Raw genomic sequence first — 25,874 nt, forward strand, 5'->3', positions numbered from 1 at the left:
AGCCATGAATTGAAATAAAGCTTTCAGTTTTCTAGTCAAGAAAAGAGTGAGGAGAGTTCGGGAGGTCTCTTGGACAAATCACCCCAAGGGAGAGTTCGGGTGGTCTCTTGGACAAATCACCCATTTAGTTTCCGCAATAGGGTCTGCACGCGAGGGAAGGCGCAAGGGAAAGCAGGGCTTTCGCACCGTGGACCGACCGGTGACGAGATCCTACGCGCGGGACCATAACAAATTAGTATCTGAGCCAAACATCATGGGCAATATGGAGCAACTATCAGTCAAGGTCAATGAACTGGAACATAGGCTAGCAGAAACCAGCATGGAGGTTTCTGAAGTCAGGGAAGACGCCCGGGAGATGCTACGCCTATTGGAAGCATTCCTCTCCAACAAAGAAATGAGTTCTGAGGGAATCGCCAACACCAACAAATGCCGTCCGGACTTGGTAGAGGCATCCAGCAAACAACAGACCATTGCCCCTATAGCCGCAGTTATTTCGAAGGATCAACGCATGGAGGATGAAATGGTAAAGTCTCCTCCTTTGGCTGAGGACAATGTCACATACATTATAGTAGAACCTGCAGAATGCACTTCTTTGACAAAGGCAGGTGGGCTTGGCGATGTTGTTGGGGCTTTACCAAAGGCATTGGCTCGGCGTGGACATAGAGTTATGGTTGTGGCACCATAGTATGGTAACTATGCAGATATCCAAGAAACAGGAGTGCGCAAGAGATGTAAGGTGGAGTGGTAGGATATAGAGGAAACTTTCTCTCAAGCTTATACTGATGGCATGGATTTTGTGTTCATAAACAACCCTATGTTTCGCAATATTGAGGAAAATATATATAGGGGAGGCTGAGAGGATATTTTAAAACGTATAGGTCTCTTCGGTAAGGTTGCTCGTGAGGTTCCTTTCTGTAAGGAAACCCGGTGCGATCCGGTGATGCACTACATAGCACATCGGGGCCGTGCTCCAGTACACGATTTTTGTTATGTGGATCTTCCACAAAACTACTTCATAATATATGACCCAGGAGGTGGGGAACACTTCAATGTCTTTGTGGTTGGTTTGAGTGGAGTAGATCGTGTAGTCACTGTAAGCCTTGGTTACACCTGGGAGCTGGAAACTAAAGAAGGGGGCTAGGGTCTGCATCAAATAATCCAGCTTTATGCACTGAACTGCGGGGCAGTCCTTGTTGTTCATGCTGTTGGTGGACTAAGAGATAGTGTGCGGTCATTTGATCCATTGGTAGAGTTCCAAGCCCCGTATCCGGAATTCAAGCTTGAGGACAAGCTCGTTGTCCAGCAGGAGTGTAATATTATGGCCACACCAACGACAGCACACCGCGGCGCAGTCAAAGGCAGCAGCACGCATAGCTAACCGCAAAACAGCACGCACCACCGATACCGCGCAGCATGCACCGCCTGGCAGCACACAGCACGCACCGCCCGGAAGCACTCAGCGCGCACCGCCCGGTTGCTCAAAGCACGCACCGCCCGGCAGCACGCAGCATGCACCGCCCGGTAGCGTCGCACGGTAGCACGCACCGCCCGACAACGCACAACATGCATCGCCTGGCAGCACGCAGCACGCACCGCACGATAGCAACACTAGGCAACAGCACGCACCGCACGGCAGCAGCTCCGCGAGGCGCGTGCACCGCCTGGCAGCAGCAGTAGTACGGGGCCCACATGACAGCTCATCAGGCTGGGCTCACACTTATCTCACCACATCAGTTCTGGCCGCCAACTCACCGCCAGCTTACCTTATAGCTTATCTTATCTTATCCTTATCTTATTTTATCTTCTTAAGTAAGAGTTATGAGTTTTAGTTTAAGCAGAAAGTTAGGAGTTTTAGTTTGAGTTGGATTACCCTAGCCTAGCCGAATCCAACAAGGAATTCTCTTCTGTAATCTCCTATTTAAGGAGCCATGAATTGAAATAAAACATTCAGTTTTCCAATCAAGAAAAGAGTGAGGAGAGTTCAGGAGGTCTCTAGGACAAATCACCCCAAGGGAGAGTTCGGGTGGTTTCTTGGACAAATCACCCATTCAGTTTCCGCAATAAGGTCTGCACGCAAGGGAAGGCGCAAGGAAAAGTAGGGCTTCTGCACCGTGGACCGACCTGTGACGGGATCCTACGTGCGGGACCATAACAAATTGGTATCAGAGCCAAATGTCACGGGCGATATGGAGCAACGATCAGTCAAGTTCAACGAACTGGAACATTGGCTAGCAGAAACCAACATGGAGGTTCATGAAGTCATTGAAGACGTCCGGAAGATTCGATGCCTGCTGGAAGCATTCCTCTCCAACAAAGAAATGAGTTCTAAGGGTATCGCCAACACCAACAGACGTCGTCCGGACTGGGCAGTGGCATTTAGCGAACAACAAACCGCTGACCCTACAGCCAAAGTTATTTTCAAGGATCAACGCACGGAGGATGAAATGGTAAAGTCTCCTCCTTTGGCCGGGGACTTGGCGATGTTGCTGGAGCTTTACCGAAGTCATTGCTCGGCGTGGACATAGAGTTATGGCTGCGGCACCATAGTATGGTAACTATGCAGAAATCCAAGAAACAAGTGTGCGCAAGATAGGTAAGGTGGAGGGGCAGGATATAGAGGTAACTTTCTCTCAAGCTTATACTGATGGCATTGATTTTGTGTTCATAAACAACCATATGTTTCGCAATATTGAGGAAAATATATATGGGGGAGGCCGAGAGGATATTTTAAAATGCATGGGTCTCTTCCGTAAAACTGCTCTTAAGGTTCCTTTCTGTAGAACATAGCACATCGGGGCCGTGGTCCAGTACGCGATTTTTGTTATGCGGATCTTCCACAAACTACTTCAAACTATATGACCCAGGACGTGGGGAACATTTCAATGTCCTTGCAGCTGGCCTGAGTGCAGTGGATCGTTTAGTCACTGTAAGCATTGGTTACGCCTGGGAGCTGGAAACTAAAGAAGGGGGCTGGGGTCTGCATCAAATAATCCAGTTTTATGCACTGAGCTATGGGGCAGTCATTGTTGTTCATGCTGTTGGTGGACTGAGGGATAGTGTGCAGTCATTTGATCCATTGGCAGTGTTCCAAGCCCCCTATCTGGAATTCGAGCTTGAGGACAAGCTCGTTGTCCCAGTGGGGTGTAATGTTATGGTCACACCAACGGCAATGCACTAGGGTGCAGTCATAGGTAGCACGCACCAACAGCATGCACAGTTGGCCACACAGTAGCACGCACCGCCTGGCAGCACGCAACACACACTGCCTAGCAGCACGTAGCACGCACCACCCGACGGTGCCGCACGGTAGCATGCACCACATGACAACAGCACGCACCGCCTGGCAGCACGCAGCATGCACCGCACAACAGCAGCACTAGGCAGCTACACGCACCACATGGCAGCAGCACGCACCGCACGACAGCAACACCGCGAGGCGCGTGCACCGCCTGGTAGCAGCAGTAGAGTAGAGCCCACATGACAACTAATCAAGCCAGGCCGACACTTATCTCACCACATCAGTTTTGCCCGCCAACTCACCTCCAGCTTACCTTATCCCTTATCTTATCTTTCCTTATCTTATTTTATCTTCCAAAGTAAGAGTTATGACTTTTAGTTAAAGTTGAAAATTTGGAGTTTTAGTTTGAGTTGGATTACCGTAGCCTAGCCGAATCCAACATGGAATTCTCTTTTGTAATCTTTTATTTAAGGAGCCATGAATTGAAATAAAGCATTCAGTTTTCTAGTCAAGAAAAGAGTGAGGAGAGTTCGGGAGGTCTCTTGGACAAATCACCCCAAGGGAGAGTTCGGGTGGTCTCTTGGACAAATCACCAATTCAGTTACCGCAATAGGGTCTGCACGCGAGGGAAGGCGCAAGGGAAAGCAGGGCTTTCACACCGTGGACCGACCCGTGATGGGATCCTACGCGCAGGACCAAAACAAATTGGTATCAGAGCCAAACATCACAGGCGATATGGAGCAGCTATCAGTCAAGGTCAACAAACTGGAACATAGGCTAGCAGAAACCAGCATGGACGTTCGTGAAGTCAGGGAAGACGTCTGAGAGATGCGACGCCTAATGGAAGCATTCCTCTCCAACAAAGAAATGAGTTCTGAGGGAATCGCCAACACCAACAGACGTCGTCCGGACTGTGTAGAGGCATCCAGAAAACAACAGACCGTTGCCCCTACAGCCGTAATTATTTCCAAGGATCAGTGCATGGAGGATGAAACAGTAAAGTCTCCTCCTTTGGCTGGGGACAATGTCACATACATTATAGTAGAACCTACAGAATGTGCTTCTTTGACAAAGGCAGGTGGGCTTGGCGATGTTGCTGGGGCTTTACCGAAGGCATTGGCTCGGCATGGACATAGAGTTATGGTTGCGGCACCACAGTATGGTAACTATGCAGAAATCCAAGAAACAGGAGTGCGCAAGAGATGTAAGGTGGAGGGGTAGGATATAGAGGTAACTTTCTCTCATGCTTATACTGATGGCATGGATTTTGTGTCATAAACAACCCTATGTTTCGCAATATTGAGGAAAATTTATATAGGGGAGGCCAAGAGGATATTTTAAAATGCATGGGTTTCTTCGGTAAGGCTGCTCTTGTGGTTCCTTTCAGTAAGGATACCCAGTGTGATCCAGTGATGCACAACATAGCACATCGGGGCCGTGGTCCAATACGCGATTTTCGTTATGTGGATCTTCCACAAAACTACTTCATACTGTATGACCCAAGAGGTGGGGAACACTTCAATGTCCTTGCGGCTGGCCTGAGTGCAGTAGATCGTGTAGTCACTGTAAGCCTTGGTTACACCTGGGAGCTGAAAACTAAAGAAGGGGGATAGGGTCTGCATCAAATAATACAGCTTTATGCACTGAGCTACGGGGCAATCCGTATTGTTCATGCTGTTTGTGGACTAAGAGATAGTGTACAGTCATTTGATCCATTGGCAGAGTTCCAAGCCCCGTATCTGGAATTCGAGCTTGAGGACAAGCTCATTGTCCAGGAGGGGTGTAATGTTATGGTCACACCAACGACAGATCACCGCGGCGCAGTCATAGGAAGCAGCACGCACAGCTGGTCGCACAGCAGCACACACCACTGACAGCGCGCAGCACGCACCGCCCGAAAGCGCGCAGCACACACCGCCCGACTGCACGCAGCACGCACCGCCCAACAGCACGCAGTATGCACCGCTCGGCAACGACGCACGGTAGCACGCACCACCCGACAACGCGCAGCATGCACCGCCTGGTAGCAGGCAACACGCACCGCACGACAGCAGCACTAGGCAGCAACACGCACCGTACGGAAGCAGCTCCACGAGGCGCGTGCACCGCCTGGTAGCAGAAGTAGGGTAGGGTCCACAAGACAACTCATCAGGTCAAACCGACACTTATCTCACCACATCAGTTCTGCCCGCGAACTCACCTCCAGCTTACCTTATCCCTTATCCTATCTTATCCTTATCTTATTTTATCTTCTTAAGTAAGAGTTATGACTTTTAGTATAAGTAGAAAATTAGGAGTTTTAGTTTGAGTTGGATTACCCTAGCCTAGCCGAATCCAACAAAGAATTCTCTTCTGTGATCTCCTATTTAAGAAGCCACGAATTGAAATAAAGCATTCAGTTTTCTAGTCAAGAAAAGAGTGAGGAGAGTTCGAGAGGTCTCTTGGACAAATCACCCCAAGGGAGAGTTCGGGTGGTCTCTTGGTCAAATCACACGAGGGAAGGGGCAAGGGAAAGCAAGGCTTTCACATTGTGGACCGACCCGTGATGGGATCCTACGCGCAGGACCATAACAAATTAGTATCTGAGCCAAACATCATGGGCGATATGGAGCAACTATCAGTCAAGGTCAATGAACTGGAACATAGGCTAGCAGAAACCAGCATGGAGGTTCGTGAAGTCAGGGAAGACGTCCAGGAGATGCGACGCCTGTTGGAAGCATTCCTCTCCAACAAAGAAATGAGTTCTGAGGGAATCTCCAACACCAACAGACGCCGTCCGGACTAGGTAGAGGCATCCAGCGAACAAAAGACCGTTGCCCCTATAGCCGCAGTTATTTCCAAGGATCAATGAATGGAGGATGAAATGGTAAAGTCTCCTCCTTTGGCCGGGGAGAATGTCACATACATTATAGTAGAACTTGTAGAATGCGCTTCTTTGACAAAGGCAGGTGGGCTTGGAGATGTTGCTGGGGCTTTACCGAAGGCATTGGCTCGGTGTGGACATAGAGTTATGGTTGTGGCACCATAGTATGGTAACTATGCAGATATCCAAGAAACAGGAGTGCGCAAGAGATGTAAAGTGGAGGGGTAGGATATAGAGGAAACTTTCTCTCAAGCTTATATTGATGGCATGGATTTTGTGTTCATAAACAACCCTATGTTTCGTAATATTGAGGAAAATATATATAGGGGAGGCCGAGAGGATATTTTAAAACGCATGGGTCTCTTCGGTAAGGTTGCCCTTGAGGTTCCTTTCTGTAAGGATACCCGGTGCGATCCGGTGATGCACAACATAGCACATTGGGGCCGTGGTCCAGTACGCGATTTTTGTTATGTGGATCTTCCACAAAACTACTTCATACTATATGACCCAGGAGGTGAAGAACACTTCAATGTCCTTGTGGTCGGTCTGAGTGCAGTAGATCGTGTAGTCACTGTAAGCCTTGGTTACACCTGGGAGCTGGAAACTAAAGAAGGGGGCTAGGGTCTGCATCAAATAATCCATCTTTATGCACTAAGCTACGGGACAGTCCCTGTTGTTCATGCTGTTGGTGGACTAAGAGATAGTGTGCAGTCATTTGATCCATTGGCAGCGTTCCAAGGCCCGTATCCGGAATTCGAGCTTGAGGACAAGCTCGTTGTCTAGGAGGAGTGTAATGTTATGGCCACACCAACGACAGCACACCGCGGCGCAGTCATAGGAAGCAGCACGCACAGCTGACCGCACAACTGTACGCACCGCCTGGCAGCACGCAGCACGCACCGCCCAGAAGCACTCAGCGTGCACCGCCCGGTTGCTCACAACACGCATCGCCCGGCAGCACGCAGCATGCACCGCCCAGTAGCGTCGCACGGTAGCACGCACCGCCCGACAGCAACACTAGGCAACAGCATGCACCGCACGGAAGCAGCTCCACGAGGCGCGTGCACCGCCTGGCAGCAGCAGTAGGATGGGGCCCACATGACAGCTCATCAGGCTGGGCCCACGCTTATCTCACCACATCAGTTCTGCCCGCCAACTCACCGCAAGCTTACCTTATACCTTATCTAATCTTATCCTTATCTTATTTTATCTTCTTAAGTAAGAGTTATGAGTTTTAGTTTAAGTAGAAAGTTAGGAGTTTTAGTTTGAGTTGGATTACCCTAGCCTAGCCGAATCCCACAAGGAATTCTCTTCTGTAATCTCCTATTTAAGGAGCCACGAATTGAAATAAAACATTCAGTTTTCCAGTCAAGAAAAGAGTGAGGAGAGTTCGGGAGGTCTCTTGGACAAATCACTCCAAGGGAGTGTTCGGGTGGTCTCTTGGACAAATCACCCATTCAGTTTCCGCAGTAAGGTCTGCACGCGAGGGAAGGCACAAGGAAAAGTAGGGCTTCTGCACCGTGGACCGACCTATGACGGGATCCTACGCGTTGGACCATAACAAATTGGTATCAGAGCCAAACGTCACGGGCAATATGGAGCAGCTATCAGTCAAGGTCAACGAACTGGAACATTGGCTAGCAGAAACCAGCATGGAGGTTCGTGATGTCAGGGAAGACGTCCGGAAAATGCGACGCCTGCTGGAAGAATTCCTCTCCAACAAAGAAATGAGTTCTGAGGGAATCACCAACACCAACAGACGCCATCCGGACTGGGCAGCGGCATCCAATGAACAATAGACCGCTGCCCCTACAGCTGCAGTTATTTACAAGGATCAACGCACGGAGGATGAAACAATAAGGTCTCCTCCTTTGGTCGGGGTCAATGTCACGTACATTATAGTAGAACCCACAAAATGTGCTTCTTTGACGAAGGCAGGTGGGCTTGGCGATGTTGCTGGGGCTTTACCGAAGACATTGGCTCGGCGTGGACATTGAGTTATGGTTGCGGCACCATAGTATGGTAACTATGCAGAAATCCAAGAAACAGGAGTGCACAAGAGATGTAAGGTGGAGTGGTAGGATATAGAGGTAACTTTCTCTCAAGCTTATACTGATGGCATGGATTTTGTGTTCATAAACAACCCTATGTTTCGCAATATTGAAGAAAATATATATAGGGGAGGCCGAGAGGATATTTTAAAATGCATGGGTCTCTTCGGTAAGGCTGCTCTTGACGTTCCTTTCTGTAAGGATACCTGTTGCGTTCTAGTGATCAACAACATAGCACATCGGGGTCATGGTCTAGTACACAATTTTTGTTATGTGGATCTTCCACAAAATGACTTTAAACTATATGACCTAGGAGGTGGGGAACACTTCAATGTCCTTGCGGCTGGCTTGAGTGCAACAGATCGTGTAGTCACTGTAAGCCTTGGTTACGCCTGGGAGCTGGAAACTAAAGAAGGGGGCTGGTGCCTGCATCAAATAATCCATCTTTATGCACTGAGCTACGGGGCAGTCCCTGTTGTTAATGCTGTTGGTGGACTAAGAGATAGTGTGCAGTCATTTGATCCATTGGCAGAGTTTGAAGCCCTCTATCCAGAATTCGAGCTTGAGGACAAGCTCGTTGTCCAGGAGGGGCGTAATGATATGGTCAAACCAACTGACAGCTCACTGCGGCACAGTCATAGGCAGCAACACGCACAGCTGGCCGCGCAGCAGCAGGCATCACCTGGCAGCGCTGCACAGCAACACACACCGCCCGGCAGCGTGCACCGCCTGGCTGCACGCAACCCGCACCGCCTGACAGCGCACAGCACGCACCGCCCTACAACGCGCAGCACACACCGCCTGGTAGCACGCAGCACTTGGCAGCAGCACGCACCGCACGGCAGCAGTACCGCAAGGCACGTGCACCGCCTGACAGTAGTAGTAGGGCGGGGCCCACATGACAGCTCATCAGGCCGGGCCCACACTTATCTCACCACATCAGTTATGCCCGCTAGCTCACCGCCAGCTTAGCTTATACCTTATCTTATCTTATCCTTATCTTATTTTAAGTAGGAAATTAGGACTTTTAGTTTGAGTTGGATTACCCTAGCCCAACCGAATCCAACAAGGAATTCTCTTTTGTAATCTCTTTTTTAGGGAGCCATGAATTGAAATAAAGCATTAGTTTTCAAGTCAAGAAAAGAGTGAGGAGAGTTCGAGTGGTTTCTTGGACAAATCACCCCAAGGGATAGTTCAGGTGGTCTCTTGAACAAATCACCCATTCAGTTTCCGCAATAGGGTCTACACGCGAGGGAAAGCGCAAGGGAAAGCAGGGCTTTCGCATTGTGGACCGACCCGTGATGGGATCCTACGCGCAGGACCATAACAGTTTCTCCACCCTTCTTAAGTGGAGACTTCTAGTAATTAACTTTTGGATTTTTGGGTGGATATTTGAACTAAATTTGACTTCAGATTTTTCAATATTCACCTTTTGACCTGATGCCTACTCATACAATCAGATGATATCAAGAATTTTGTAACCCTCCTCTAAATCAGCTTTGGTGAAGATGTAGTTATCATTAGCAAAAAACAATTGAGAAATTGTGGGACTTTTCTAATTTAGCTTAACACCAAAGATGCTATCATTTGACATAGATTTATTTAGGAGAGGAGAAAACATCAAAGCACAACAAAAATAAGAATAGGAAGATGGGATCACCCTGCCTAAGACCTCTCTCAAGCCACACTTTACTACTCAGATGACACTTGGGATATGGCCGATTGCTTTCTCAATGTTGGATGGTTACTATCCCCATTTTCACTATCTTATTCCTTGGATCACTATGCCTTTTTTTTGTTGTGACGTACTTTTAGTAATTTCATTCATTATTCCATTGTGCCATCTAACACATCCTAGGGATTATTATGGTGCCTTTCATACCCTTTTATCCTGTATGATGGGCATCCCCCTACTTACTGATAGAATTTTTCTGATAGTAAGAATTACGATTTTGGTTCATTTTGAATCTGCCATTTTGATGCTTTCAAAGTTAGATATTTCCTTACAACTTATCCCCCCTTTAATTTGCTTCCTATAGAACGTAATTTTGTCAGTGAGCAAGAAAATAGTACTTGGTTTCAGAGGTTATTTGTCTTTTTATCTGACAAGGAGGGGGTTGTTATTGCAAATTCAAAAAACCAGAAGCTTCATTAAACAAATCGCATAGCATGGGTCTGTTATACGTATGACATGTGTCACTTCCCTCATGTTGTGGTTGGAAAAAGGAGGATGGGGAAAAGGATTATAACCCACTGATTTCCGGCTCTTGGTTGTCCTTTGTCCAATCGCTCGCTGTCCTTTTTTTCCTATTGTCACTGCTCCTTTTTGTTTCCTTTTTTTCTTCTCAATTTGTTTTCCCCTGCTAGGTTCATCAATCATGTCGAGAATATTGTATTTTAATCTCATTAGAGATAAAATCCAATGGATTTAATTGATCAATTACATAAAAAATATATATGTACAAATGTCTTGAAAAATGGTTTTTTTTCTTACTAAAACTAGTTTTTTAACTTATCCCATATTGGAAAATTATTTGACTTATTTTGAGATTTTAAATAGTAGATTGTTTACACTCCTTAGAAATAAAGATGAGAGTATGGAGGCTTGCTACCGCACAACGCGCGCGCACGTGTGTGTGCGGCACAATGAGGCACTTTAGAGGCATACTTTGCTCGCAAAGGGCTGTTTTGATTTTTGGTGCGATGATACCCATTGATGTTTCAATGGCCACGATTCGATCTGATGTGATCAAGAGGTACTATTCAAAGTTAACAATCATTAATTGTTAATTACCTTTTAATAGTCATAATTTTGAAATTGTGACTATTCAATGAACATTTTCTAAACTAGCACTTTTCTTTGCTCTATGACTTTAGAAATTATTTAGGAGCGTGAATCAAATAAGTGCACACCACAATTTTTCGAAAATCACTTTGTCTCTCTTAGTCTGATCTGTTACTGTCTCACAGAAGGTTTCTCTAGAGACTTCAACTTTGCTAATTGTAAATTCTCACCCAAGGCTCTATTGTATCCAGGGAACAAATTTGCTTGTAACCCAACAACGAACTTAGTAAAACAGAATGAGGATAAATAACATTTTAAAGACAATATCTTCAAACACGCCTTATAGCTTATCTTCCAAATTTTAGTGACCCCATATTCTGAACAGAGACTTGTTACATCCAATTTCTGCAATATCATCCAATCGGTGAAATCGCTCATTTATAGAAAAAAAACTTCATTACCAAGGGAATTGGTTAGTGGTAAAGCTTTTTTCCCTCCAACTCTTGTGTTTCCTGGTGAATAGGGAGCATATATATGACATATTGTCAAGGGCAACAAGCTTCTACGCGTGTATAAGAATGTTCCTCAGAAAGAGATTGTGTGGCGTTGTCGTGAAGTGGTTGGTGTACGAGGCATACAACAGATGGGTGAGGATTTGGGGTTCATGGGTCCCTTCGTTATGCAATGGTGCATGCAAACCCACTCTGTCGATCTATCGATGCGTAGCGAGGCCAACCCTTTTCAATTACAAAACAGTGACACCAAATGTCTAACACTGGTAGCGCACGTCACCAATCTATAGGGGTTTGGTGAAAAACATTAATTCAGAAGTTCAAGCTAGGCATTTATTAATTAGGGACTACCCACTGCAGTAAGACGCCTTTCCATATTGGTTTGGTGGCAAAAGTAAAGTTTGTGAGGGTGAGAGCTAGATTCATCTTGTTGCTTGCATTTTATGTTTCCTTTCTAAGTTTATCTTGCTTGAGAGTCCCGACTAAGTTTCTATTGTGTTGTTTTGATTTCCATGAGTTATGGATTGTCATTTACTTTCATGTTTTGGGGCATCTTTAAGACCAGTTAGATGAGGTTATTTGATCGGCAACTTGTCGACAACCTTAGTTGTGTTTGGTTTGACAATTTGTCGGCTAGGTCATCGACAAGTTGTCAATCTTGCATGTAGATCTTGTATAAGTTTTTTTATATTTTCCTTTCTTTCCCTACTTTTTTTTTTCAAACCAAAGATAGCTTAAGGAAACATGTCTGATGGATAGAAGAATGGCAGTCTCACTCTCTCGGTCACGATGAATGTGTCCTCTTTCTATGGTTAGACACCATGGTGATGATGAATTTGTTGAAGAGGATTAAAAATATTATGATGTTAGTGATGATGATGATTTTGAGGCAATGGATGATGGTAGTGATGGTATTGTTGATGATGGACATGTGAATGTAGGTGGTGATTTTGGTATTTCTCCAGATGTAGGTGGAGTAGCTATTGGGGATGGCTGATCTAGTCGATTGGTGATGAGCTATTGTGGTATGAACCACTAATAATGAATATAAAAGTCTCATGACTTTTGATGAGGAAAAGAATAGGGTAATTAAGTCTACTGACTGTGAATTTGATTCTTTAAAGCCATGCATGTTTCAAAGTGGCCATGCTCTTTGATGAAAAAGTCAAGTTCATTGTTATAGACAAGGTTTTCAAAACTGAATTGGGTAATAAAACGGTTAAGGGTCTGGTTCTTGGATCGAACAGTCTGACCGTTTGAACTGAATGAACGGTCCATTCTGACAAAAAATAAAAAAAATAAAAAAATGGTCAAAACTGTAATGATTTTAGGATAAAATGGAATCGGTCACCCATTTTTTATGGTCCGACCATCCGGTCCAGTCCGATTTCGAAAACCATGGTTATGAATGTGCTGAAGTTGCTTTAACTCATGATGGCACCACTTTCAAGTTAAAACACTTAAAGGTAGTCAAACTTGCATTCGGGTTACTAGAAATAAGGAGAAAAAACAAATACATGGCTATCTAAATTCATTGAGGATATTGTAAGGCTAATATTTCTATATCATTAATGAGTCACTTCCATTTGAAATTAGAAAGGTAAAATTGAAAGCATTTGAAAGGATAAACGGTAGCTTGGTTGAATCATACTTAAACCTACCTAAATACCGTAAAGATACTGGCTTTTAAAGAGAGACTAACCTACAAAATCTTTGTATGTTGTTTGTCGTTCGTCTTCGTTGTTTGCCATTCATATTCTCCAAGCCAGTGGCAATTGGTTTCGCCATGACTGAACCAAAGAAATAACCTCTCCTCTTTTGTTTAGAGAGGTTTAATTGAACCAGTACAACAAAAATGGAACTTAAGTTTAGGGGGTAAAATGGACTTTCTGAAAGTTTAGGGATAGTTTAAGTATTGTTTTTAACTTGACGGTACCTTAAGTAATTGTCAGATATAGGTAGTATAAGTGATCATCCCTATCAATTTTTAGGTTTTGTTAACCAAATCATCTTACAAAGAACTTCAGGTTCAGGGCAACCAGCCCTTATAACTATTTTGTTTGTACAATTATGTGATAAAATAAATAAACATAACTTTTAGGGGTTTTTATTTAGGCTGTGTTTAGAAATGATGCAAATGGAGTGTAAATCCCAGTTCAGGGTAAATTTGAATTCTAATTTATTTTTTCTTGGCAATATTAAATTTATATATTGACAAATGACAGATCAATGTATATTTACATTGATAATAAGATGTAAAAGTATATCAATAAAAAAGAAGTAAATTTACATTCAAGTGAGCTTTTGATAAAAAAAAAAAGTATATATTTTATTGTAATTTGTGTTTGTATCCATTACAGCTAAAAGTCTGTTTGGTAAGAAGATAAATTTGTCATTGCAAAACTAACTCAACTTTGTAATTTATATGGACCATTTTACACTCTACATATTTGCATTCACACGTATTTGCATCGTTTCCAAATAGAGCTTCCACTACTAACTTTGTTCATACCTAGGTCACTTTCATTCTTTCTTTATCTTTTAGTTATTTTAGTTGGGAACGGGAATGTACAGAAACCCCAACCCCCCCCCCTCCGTTTCAATCAGATGTCCTTAGATCCATTTCAATGTTTTCCTATCAACAGTCCAAGCCCTATCTAGCCATTCGTTTTTCCATGACCTAGTAGTTGAGTTGGTCACTCAACATTTCTCCGAATATATGGAAGTGCTGGATCTAACCTGTATGACCACAAATTCTCCATGGTATGGTTAGTGGGCCGCACATAGAGGTGTAAAGTGGGCCGTGCTTGGCTGGCTCATGGACTATTACGGGCTGTGCCACCCTCCCCGATGAAAATTTTGGGGGTCGGCCCGGTATGGCCCACGACCTAGGCCCGCATGAGCCTGTGCCATGCCATGGGCCGGGCTGGCCCATGGGCCAAGCCTTGGCTCAAGTCAAGCCAAAACTATTTTTGCCTATTTATTTAAAAAAATTGATAAAAAACTTAAAATTTTAATTTTATATGAATTTTGATGTATACAATTGCTTATATATACAATAACTAAATAAATTAGTATAATAAAATTGAAAAAAATTGTTTATTTTATTAATATGTTATATACTATATATTATTATATAATTATAATTTATATAATATATTATATATTATTGATGCAGCGTGATCTGGACACTCCTAGCTGGCGGAAACCTAGCTCCTAGCTGGCGACGGACGGTACCTGAGGAGAGGAGGGAGGTGAAGAATTCCCGGGGAGCTCACCCAGCGAGAACACTCCGATGCTTAAGTTAGAACTTTGAGAGAACTATAAGGAATGCAAAGAGAGAGCTAAGAGTACAGATGGCGAAAGTTCAGTACCCTTGCTCCTTGGGGATCAAGGTCCTTTTATATTGGAGTTCTGTCAAATCAGGCGTAACCGCCTCTGTCATAGCCGTTATTACCAGAGCTGAGGTGGCGGGTGCAGGCAGTCGTCGCAGGGTACGGACCTACCAGGCATGCAACATTCTTTAGAAATGGTGGTACGACGCTGCCTGACGAGGGAAGTGGGCACAACCTCCAGATTTGGCAAGTACTGTTGTTAGGTAGATCTTTCCTACAAGTTGCCGAACTTTGCACCAATCTGCCTTGGGCCAAGCTACCTTACACTGAGGTGCTGGGGGTGCGCCGAGGTGCTTATGCTTGAGGCGGGCCTTAGGCCAGTATGGACAGGAGTGTTAATGGTGTTGACCCGAAGTGTTTCCACTTCAGGATACTTAGCCGTAGGTCGGGGTGTTCCCTTCTCAGGAAGGAAGAGCTTGAGGCTCTCAGGTCTTAAGAGGAGCTCGGGGTGCTCCACCCTTAGAGAGAATTCGAGGTAAGTTGGGTCTTCTCGGTGAGTTTCCACATCCATCGAGTTGTTCGACTGGGCTCCAACAAGTTCGTTACGCCGAGTTATGACCAAACTGTCACGCTGATTTGTCACTTATGCTAAGTCATGACCACGTGTCCCCATGCTACGAGGTCGGGCCAAATCACCATTCATCAATTATATATATAAATATATAAAATATATAAATAGTATATATGGGTCGTGTTGAGTCGGGTCGGGTCGGGTCACAGGCTGGGCCATACTGGCACGACCCACTTGATCATGCCATGTCATGTCGGCCCGTGGACTTCAAACCCCAGGCCCAGCACGGCACAAACCAACGTGTTGGGCCTGGCATGGCCTATGGGCTGCCATGCCGTGTTGGGCCACGCTAGTCCAAAATTTTACATCTCTAGCCTCACATGCACCTTTCTCTGTTCCCAGCCTTAATCTCTGTGTAACATGTAATATGTAATAGGAAGAAAATATATCTAGACATCCACTTCTAACTCCAACTTTTCTAGCTTTGCTTCTAAGGCTTAGTTTGGGAAGAGTATAAATACAAATATATGCAAAATAATACAAAATACAACACTCTACATATTTATTGGAAATATGGGATTACAGAAACTTGGAGGAGAAGCATGCCTAAAGACATTGTCTTTAAAATGTTATTTGCCCTCATTCAGATTTACTGAGTTTGCTATTGGGTTACAGGAAAATTCGTTCCTATGATACAAAAGAGCCTTGAGCGAGAGTCTACAACTAGCAAAGTTGAAGATTCTCTATAGAAACCTTCTATGAGATAGTAGCAGATCGAACAGAGAGAGACAAGAGTGATCAATTTAATCTCTAATGAGATTAAAATCCAACAATCTCCCACTTTGATTAATCAATTTCATAAGTCTCTCTCGATTCAAATTACTATGACATAGTTATACATATGAACAGTGTTTTATAACTTAAACATTCCATTAGTATAGATATCTCGGAGTCTTGTCAAAGTTATTGGTAATAAGACCTTAAACCAATTACTCTCAAGACAGATCGGAGATACCCATACACAAAAAATGTCACGTCTCTATAAGAGTTTCAAATTTTTGCTCAACACTGTTATGGTCATGTTCTTCTTTCCTAGTTTCATGAACAATCTTGAGAATAAACCCAAACTCTCATGAGAAGTGACACTACTTCCATGTTCACATAGGTGAATTTCCACTATGTCTTCCGTTACTTGACACATTTCAGAACTTCATTAAGAGTTTAATTCAATCTCTCATTGTAACAGACATCATTGTTTAAATTGCAATGGAAAATTTCTCAATGTTAATGCTAACAGTCAGATCGCAGTAACTTGTTGTTATCTGTTAAACTCAATACTGATGTTTTCAGTTGAGTTCGGGTCACCATTATCGATAACTAAGTGAAGGGTTTTAATCCCATCTCTTTAGTTGTCATTCTTACCAATTCTCTATGCAAACCTTTGAATTTTATATATATATATATATATCTTAATTGTTTCATTATTTTCCGATGTTTTTCTACACTAGCTTGTATTTCAAATAAAATATTAAAATCTGTTTAAGTTATAGTCATTAGGGCCTTATATTTTGAGTTCACATCTGCACCCCACAATGCCCCACAACACATCTGCACCTTGTATTGGGAACATCTCCCGATAACAGTATGAGAGATGATGAAACATCATCGAGATGATGAGACATTATTGGGAGATGTTCTCAAATACAAGGTAGGAATATGATATGGGGCATTGTGGGGTGCCCCCTTGTAGGGCGCAGATGTGAACTATTATATTTGGTGTTATTCTATGCATTTTCTTGGCATATCCAATACTGAGATCAGATCTCCTACGTACCCAAACTGTTCGCACATCTATACCCACAAGACACTACCATGGATGTGGGAACAAGTCGTAGGAGATAATGGGGAGATGTTACCGATATACAGCTGTAGTGTCTTATATATGGGTATGGATGTGGGTACCGTTTGTGGGTAGGAGATCCGGAGTGTAATTTAAATCTCATTTAATTATATTTAATATAAATTTTAACAAATAATTCTCCTTCCTTTATGAATACTTTACACGCTGCTGAGTTCCCAAACACAACCTAGACGTGTCCAAGTCATCACCACCCCTAAAAAGAGATGCATGTTCACGGATATAAAAAATAAAAACAATATCATACAAACAAATGGCGGGTCAAAAGGTAAAGAGAGAGATAAATGGGAACTGATTCAGAGAGCCAATGACCTTGGACTGAACCATGGATCTATTCTCGATCTTAGTACAATGATGGGTTGTAGTGGCCTGTTAAAGTGGATTCTGGTATCAGTGACTAAGTAGATTGACACTTAAATGAATCCCAACTATGGGTTGTTGATGGTTGACAAGGTGACAATAACCCCAATAATAAAAAACCCGATTAATAACACGGTGGGGTTCTATCTATGAAAATGGACCAAAAAATCCAGGACTCGGGTACTTGTAAATTGATTATTTCAGCTTTACTGCCAATTCAATGCAACCCAGATCCAAATGCAGCCTTGGAGATTGGATTTGAGATTTCTATGTTGACTAATAGAGGACCCAGTTAGAGACCCATCTGCCACAAGGTTACTGCTCTTTGCTTTCTTCACAAGGTTTCTCTCCCTCCTTTTTTTTCCTTTTCTTTTTATCTTGTTTTCATCTGAAGATTACCTTGAAACTCTTTCCCCTTGTTTTTGACTGAAAGGTTAGTATAAGACAAAAATATAAAAGACCCACAGATTTGAAATCACTTTCCCAGTATGAAAGGACATGCAACTACAGATCTGTATTCTTTGTTTTTTTACAAATCAATTAATGAATTGAAAAACAGAAACATGCATGAACTAATGGTTTCTCCTACATAGTCATGGGAATAAAAAGTTTAAAACAAAGCTGGTAACTGATCTGTAGCCACACACATGGCACAACCAAGGCAGACAAAGCTAATATAGAGTTGGGTGAACTGATAGGTATGAGAACAATTATGGCAGACAAAGCTATAGAGAGCTGGTGAACTGATAAGAGATCTAGAGAGGTGGTTCTAGACTTGGCTGACACAGATTAGATCTAGAGCCCATTGGAATGCGACAGCTTGTGGGCATGAGCCTTCTTGCAGAAATCATTCCATTCGTACATAGAGCTTTGAATCATTGCTGGAGAGCAGCTGAGACTGCATGTAATACATTAAGAAGAAAATAGTAGTTTATTTCCAACTTGGTATGACCCACTTGCAGAAAGTAACACCCACTGTTCAATGGGCCACACTGATCCAACTCTGATGTTGAGTTATTTCTTTGGTAATCAATTCCGATGTTAAATTAATGCCCAAGTTTAGATCAATTAATGGGTTTTTAATAAGTCTGTGTACGAGGTCTGTCCAATAATTTGTATTTTCATGTCATCAGTTCATCATCAGCATTTTACTTTTGTTGTTTCTTGCGTATCATTGATCTGCAGTTTCACTGATTCTTCTTTTTTTTTTTATATATATTTCTGGTGGGGAAGAAAGAGCATGGAGAATTATTTGGGTCAAGTCTCATTCCGAGATACGGATGAACTCATCTCATGGAAATGCATGTGATACCCTGACAGAACTCATCTCTACTTCTGGAACTGTTAATGGATACTGTTTTGCTCTGGTTCTATCCGCTACCTCTTTTACCATCTATCTTGGGATCTCCTTCAAGCACAAGCATTCCATGCTGTCCATTAGCTAGAATATGACTTAGGCCATGGCCAAATAATTTTCCATCTCTCCCAGGTTTTGAGCATCAGGATCTACCATTAGATGGGTCCTTCATTGAATATATGTGATGATGGAAGATTTGGCCCGACCTCTCTATTACGTGACACGTAGCAAAAACAACAGCTCGGCAAAAGAGGCCAAGTCTAGGCGGGAACAAGGGGACACGAGCGGACTGAACTCCCTACCGGGGGCCCGAACTCACCCTTTGTAACAGCCCGGGATACATTGCCGAACTGACCCACCTTGTAACAGCTCGGGACACACTTTGCCGAACTGACCCACCTTGTAACAGCTCGGGACACACTTCGCCGAACTGACCCACTTTGTAACAGCTCGGGATACACTTCACCGAACTGACCCACCTTGTGACAGCTCGGGATACACTTCGCCGAACTGACCCTGCAACAGCTTGGGATACACTTCGCCGAACTGACCCACCTTGTAACAGTTCAGGATACACCTCGCCGAACTGACATGCCCTATAGATACCTCCGAGCTCAAGACCGCCTCGCTCAGCACTTCGCATCACCTTCTGGGCACCAAAACCAAACAAGTCGTACCATGCCTGACACTAAGGAAGTCCGTGCCCGAGGGTGCCGCGCCTGACTGACTTGGGATCTAACGTTTGGCGGCAGCACTCTAAACGGCCACCTGCCACCGCCACTGATACCGCCATCTCCAGTTAGAAAGACGGTTAGGCAGTGACGGTTCTGTCTCAGCAGAAAGGACGACGGCCGAATTGACAAGCACAAGGGTAATCACACCCGACCTGACAAGGGCCTCGGGACGAGTGCACGAAGCGATTATAAGAGCCCCCTACCCCCCGACAAAGGAGGTATGCAAACTCTGCGCTATCTGGTATTACCTTGTTTTGAAGGATTCTAACTTGAGCTTCGGAGCCTCTACACCGGGTTCCCCCCGAAGCTTCCCCATCTCCTCCGTTTCAGGTTCCCTGCTACCCCGTTCAGAAGCAAGGTTGTAGACAGCTAAGACCGGCCGTATCGCGCTCCATCAATTGGCGCAGTCTGTGGGAACAGCTTCAAAAAGCCTCCCTCTAAACTTCCATAACCCCTTTTCTTCAAAAAACCCAACACTCATGGCCTCCTCCAGCAACATCGGACGTGGCACGGAGACAAACGCCACCGGGGAACAACTTCAAGTCCCCATGGTGTGCGTTGGACAGTTCACCATCCCCCTTTCGGTGGATGGGATCCTCAGCTTGAACATGCCACAAGCAGTGGCACCCGTAAACCTTCCTACCACAAGCATCCCCTTTCCTCTCCCCATTGAGACAACCTTCACTGAACCGACTGTCGTCCCCCTAGCAGCCAGCCAAAACCGGTTGGACGACCTGATGCAGTGCATGCGGGCAATGCAAGCCCAAATGCAACAGTTCGAGCAGCACCAGCTTCACCAGCACCAAGTACTGCACAACATATCCCAGTATCACTATCAACAGCAGTTCCCCCAACTGCCACTGAACCAACCACTACTTCCACCTCGCCACCTCGCTCCGAGGCCGGTCAAGGCCTCCCCGCAGGATGGATGCCCCCACCAGGCGAAGGCCTCCCGGCCCCAGAACCCACCTAACAGCCAGGCCTCGTCCCCAGGCCGAAGAGAGAAAAATGTCATCCCCGCCTCGCAACCCGCAGGCGGGTCGGGAACCTCGCCCGCGAGGTCGGCACCCCGGCGCTCCAAGCCCGAGCACCCACTCACCGAAAACCGATTTGGCGCCCTGGCGGTAGACTACCAGCATTCCGGGCCCATCGAGCTCGGTAACACGGAGGCTAGTAGCGCCAGTACAAGGCCCGCTCAGCAGCGAAGGCGCCGGCGAAGTCGCCGAACCGCCACCTGTGCCTTGTCGGAATTCAGAGGCAAAGGCACGAGCTCGGACGAGTTGGGGCTGCCCCGATCCTCTCGGTTCCTTCCCCCCTCGCATCAGAACTCCTGGCGGTCCCCTTACCCAAAGACTTCAAGCTCCCACATCTGGACAAGTATGACGGGTCCTTCGACCCCAACGACCACGTTGACGCCTTTCAGTCCCAAATGCACCTCGCCATGGCCAGCGAATCGTGCATGTGCGTGGCCTTTACCACCACCCTCAGGGGGGTAGCCCGCACTTGGTACAGGAACCTGGCCCCCGAGTCGATAAAGTGTTGGGCCCAGTTCGTGCAGGTCTTCACCGCACACTTCATCACCAGCCAACGGTGCCCCAAAATAGAGGAAAGCATCTTCGGAGTAGTCCAAAGAGAAGGAGAATCCATCCGGGGCTACATCAAGCGATTCAACAAAGCATGCTTGTAGATACCGCGGTTGGACCCCGCAGTGCAGCTCGCGGCGGCCAAAAGGGTGACGCACAAAGAATTCAAATGGCACATGGTGGCAAACCAGCCCGCAACCGTGGCCGAGTTCCTTAAGCTCGCGGATAAGTTCATGAGGACAGAGGAAGAAATCAACCAATGGACCGAAGGCGGGAACGAGAAAAGAAAGAGAGAAGGCGAGCTCCCCAAACCGGTGGACAGAAAAAACCCGACCCGGGAGCCGAAGCCAAACCAGTCACTCCGAGCTCCCCTAGCAGTTCGGATGGACTACACGCCGTTAAACACGAGGCGGACGGAGATCTTAATGACGATCAAAGACGCCCCATACGTGAAGTGGCCACCTCGCCTAAAGGGAAATCCGAACGAGAGAAATAAGAATTTGTATTGTAGTTTCCATAGAGACCATGGTCATAGTACCGAGCAGTGTAATAACCTCCGGAACGAGATAGAGGGGCTCATCCATCGCGGATACTTGAGAAACTTTGTACAGCACAACAATAATAACAATAAGGCATGTCAGCAAGGGGAGCACGAAAAGGATGCCCCCGAGTCTAGCAACAGACCTGCCGAACCGTTGTAGAAGCAGCCTCCGAAAGAGAGGCCGGTTCGGGGAACCATCCATGTAATAGTGGGAGGTTCGGTGGTAGCGGGGTGTACCTTGGCAGCAGCCCGGACTTCAGTTCGCGAAGCGGCCCTTGAAGAACGGAACCCCCCAAAGAGACCAAAGACCGAAGAGCCAATCTTCTTCACGGAGGACGACGCGCGAGGGGTCCACTACCCCCATGATGACGCGCTTGTCATTAAAGTAAGGATCAGCGACTTCGAGGTCAGGCGCGTACTTGTAGATTCGGGCAGCTCAGCGGACATCCTCTTCAAATCAGCATTTGACCAGCTGCAGTTACAAAAGAGCGAGCTGAAGCCCGCGAACACTCCCCTGGTGGGTTTCAGCGGAGAAGAAGTCAGGCCCCTCGAAAAAATAACCGTCCCTGTGGAAGTCGGCACATGGCCTTGTGCAGTCAGACTCAGCCATGATTTCCCGGTAGTCGCGACCCCCTCCCCAAACAATGCCATAATAGGGCGACCGATCACGCATATCCTACGGGTGGCAGTCTCCACCTATTATTTGGCCATGAAGTTCCCTACGGACTTCGGTGTAGGGGTAGCGCGGGGCGACCAGCTCGAGTCCCGCAAGTGTTATGTTGCCGCCCTGAAGGGAAAAAACAAGGCGGCCGACGACCTCGAACTGGAGCGGCCTGCGGAGCAAGGCAAGAAACGAGCTTCGCCCACGGAGGAAACGGTCGCAATCCCGACTTCGGCTACGGACCCAGCTCGCACACTTCAGATCGGAGCTTCCATCAAGGATCCCCTACAAACCGAACTGATGAGTTTTTTACTTCAAAATTTATATATTTTTGCCTGGTCCGCGGCCGACATGCCCGGCATTAGCCCCGGCCTGATAACTCACAAACTTAATACTGACCCTATAGTCAGACCCGTTAGACAGAAGAAACGCAACTTAGCCCCAGAACGCTGGAGGGCGGTCGGCAAGGAGGTCGAGAAGCTCCTCGCAGCAAACTTCATAAGGGAAGTCCATTACCCGAGCTGGGTGGCCAACCCGGTGTTGGTAAAAAAGGCAAGCGGCAAGTGGCGCATGTGCGTCGACTACACCAACCTGAACCGAGCTTGCCCGAAAGATTGCTTCCCCCTCCCCAGAATTGACCGCCTAGTGGACGCGACCTCGGGAAACGAGTTGCTAAGCTTCCTGGACGCCTACTCGGGCTACAACCAAGTTAGGATGGACCCATCCGATGAGGAAAAAACCAGCTTCATAACCGAGTTCGGCCTGTATTGCTACAAGATCATGCCCTTCGGATTAAAAAATGTCGGGGCGACTTTCCAAAGACTTGTAAATAGGCTATTTCGGCCCCTGATTGGTACGAAGATAGAGTGCTATGTAGATGACATGGTCATCAAGACTCAGTTTTCACAAGAATTAATACAAGACTTAGATTCTGTCTTCCAAATCCTGCATCAGTTTAGCATGAAATTGAACCCCAACAAATGTGTCTTCGGCGTCACCTCGGGCAAGTTCCTAGGGTACATTGTCAATCGGCGCGGTATTGAGGCCAACCCGGACAAAATAAAAGCCATTCTAGATATGAGACCACCTCGGAAAGTAAAAGAGGTTCAGAGTGGACCCAGGACCGCTCTAAGCCGCTTCATGTCCAAATCAGCATACCACTGCCTACCCTTCTTCAAGGCAATCAAAGGCAAAGGGTTCGAGTGGACCCAGGACTGGCAGCTCGCGTTCGATGAGCTAAAAGGTTACCTCGCTAGTGTGCCAACCTTAGCCCGGCCTGAGGTGGGCGAGGTCTTAGAACTGTACCTCTCGGCAAGCGACAAGGTGGTCAGTTCGGTACTAATAAAAGAAACAGGCCGGGTCCAGCGACCCATCTATTATGTTAGTAAAATTTTGCAGGGACCAGAGGCAAGGTACTCGCAGATAGAAAAACTAGCATACGCCCTAGTGACAGCAGCTCGGAAACTCTGCCCATACTTCCAGGCTCACACCGTCATCGTCCTGACTAACAAACCTCTTAGACAAGTTTTACTCAAACCCAAGGTTTGCGGTCGACTGACGAAATGGGCCATCGAACTCAGCAAGTATGACCTCCAGTACAAACCAAGAACCACTATTAAGGCCCAAGCTTTGGCAGATTTTATCGTCGAGTGCACTTTCAGCCATGAAGCCCCACAGGTCGAGCCCGAGGTCCCCAGTTCGGGCGAACCTAGAGATCCCGAGCCCATAGAGTCTGAACCCCGTGAAGTAGCAGCCAGTGTGGCATCTCTCCTGGTCAGGCGAAGCGCGAACTGGGATGAGGAGCCCTGGATCCTTCACGTGGATGGTTCCTCGAACCGGCATGGCAACGGAGCTGGAATAGTCTTGTGCGGCCTGGGTGGCACAAAATTAGAATACGCACTACGCTTTGAGTTTGCGGCATCCAACAATGAGGCAGAGTACGAAGCACTGATTGCCAAGCTGGACCTAGCGCGAAAGGTAAAGGCAAAACACTTAGTCATCTGCAGCGATTCTCAGCTCGTGGTCAACCAAGTTACAAGCGAGTACGAAGCACGCGAGCTCTCCATGATCGCATATTTGGCCAAAGTAAAAGAAGCCCTACTCAACTTCCAGTCACACATCATCAGGCAAATCCCGAGGTCATAGAACACTGAGGCCGACGCCCTGTCCCAGTTAGTCAGTACAAGTCACAACAATATGAGAACTGTGTACATAAAGGACTTACCTCGGCCTAGTATTCTCGGGGGGACAGAGGAGGTCGCTCCCGTCTTGGAGGCAGAGCCGAGCTGGATCGACCCACTCGTGAGCTTCTTGATAGACGGTACCCTCCCTGCAGAACACAATGCAGCCAAGAGGGTGCAGCGCCAGGCAGCCAAATACGTCATAATAGACGAACGGATATACCGACGGTCCTACACGCTCCCCTACTTGCGTTGACTGCGACCTGCCGAAGCCGAGTTCGTACTCCGCGACACTCATGAAGGCCTGTGCGGCAGACACTTGGGGGGCAGAGCACTCGCCCAAAAAGCACTTCGACAATGATACTACTGGCCAACGATGAAGGCAGAAGCTATCGAGCTCGTCAGAAAATGTGACAAGTGTCAGAAGCACGCCAATATCCACCATCAACCTGCCTCCGACCTCAAATACCTCGCCAGCCCATGGCCCTTTGCACAATGGGGCATCGACCTCCTGGGGCCATTCCCACCAGCAACAGGTGGAAGAAAATTCCTAGTTGTTGCAGTAGATTACTTTACGAAGTGGATAGAAGCCGAACCTCTGGCAACTGTTACGGCTCGAAACATACAGAACTTCTTTTGGAAGAACATAGTATGTCGATTCGGGTTACCTCGGGTACTAATCTCCGACAACGGCAAGAAGTTCGAGGATATCAAGTTCCAAGAGTGGTGCCAGAACATGGGGATTCGGAAAAACTTCACGTCAGTCGCGCACCCGCAGGAAAACGGTCAGATGGAAGTAATGAACAGAGCCATCCTGCGCGGACTGAAAGCACGTCTGGATCGAGCTAAGGGATTGTGGGCCGAAGAGCTACCAAGTGTCTTATGGGCTCACCGAACTACCGAAAAAACCGCCACAGGAGAAACCCCCTTCAACCTCACCTACAGCACTGAAGTAGTGATCCCGACGAAAATCAAAATACCAACATTGCGATTAGAAACATACGACGATCGGACGAACGGAGACGAGTTACGTACCAACCTTGACCTACTGGATGAGGTAAGGGACCTCGCGCACATTCGAACAGCGGCGTACCAGCAGCAGGTAGCTCGCTACTACAATAGCAGAGTAAAGCAACGAAGCTTCCGAGTCGGCGACCTGGTCCTTCGTAAGATTATGGTGCCCAA

General features: G+C 46.3%; 3 pseudogenes; all 3 read left to right on the plus strand.

The window, feature by feature from the left end:
- Window positions 1-262: 262 nt before the first annotated feature.
- LOC148866882 (granule-bound starch synthase 2, chloroplastic/amyloplastic-like) lies at window positions 263-1,378 on the plus strand (annotated as a pseudogene).
- A 2,688-nt stretch (window positions 1,379-4,066) lies between these two features.
- Window positions 4,067-5,112, plus strand: LOC148866883 (granule-bound starch synthase 2, chloroplastic/amyloplastic pseudogene; annotated as a pseudogene).
- Window positions 5,113-6,089: 977 nt separating this feature from the next.
- LOC148866884 (granule-bound starch synthase 2, chloroplastic/amyloplastic pseudogene) lies at window positions 6,090-6,884 on the plus strand (annotated as a pseudogene).
- The last annotated feature ends 18,990 nt before the right edge of the window (window positions 6,885-25,874 follow it).

This window comes from Nelumbo lutea, chromosome 3, assembly GCF_056320005.1.
Source record: "Nelumbo lutea isolate HS-2025 chromosome 3, American lotus-T2T, whole genome shotgun sequence".
NCBI classification, from domain to species: Eukaryota; Viridiplantae; Streptophyta; class Magnoliopsida; order Proteales; family Nelumbonaceae; genus Nelumbo; species Nelumbo lutea.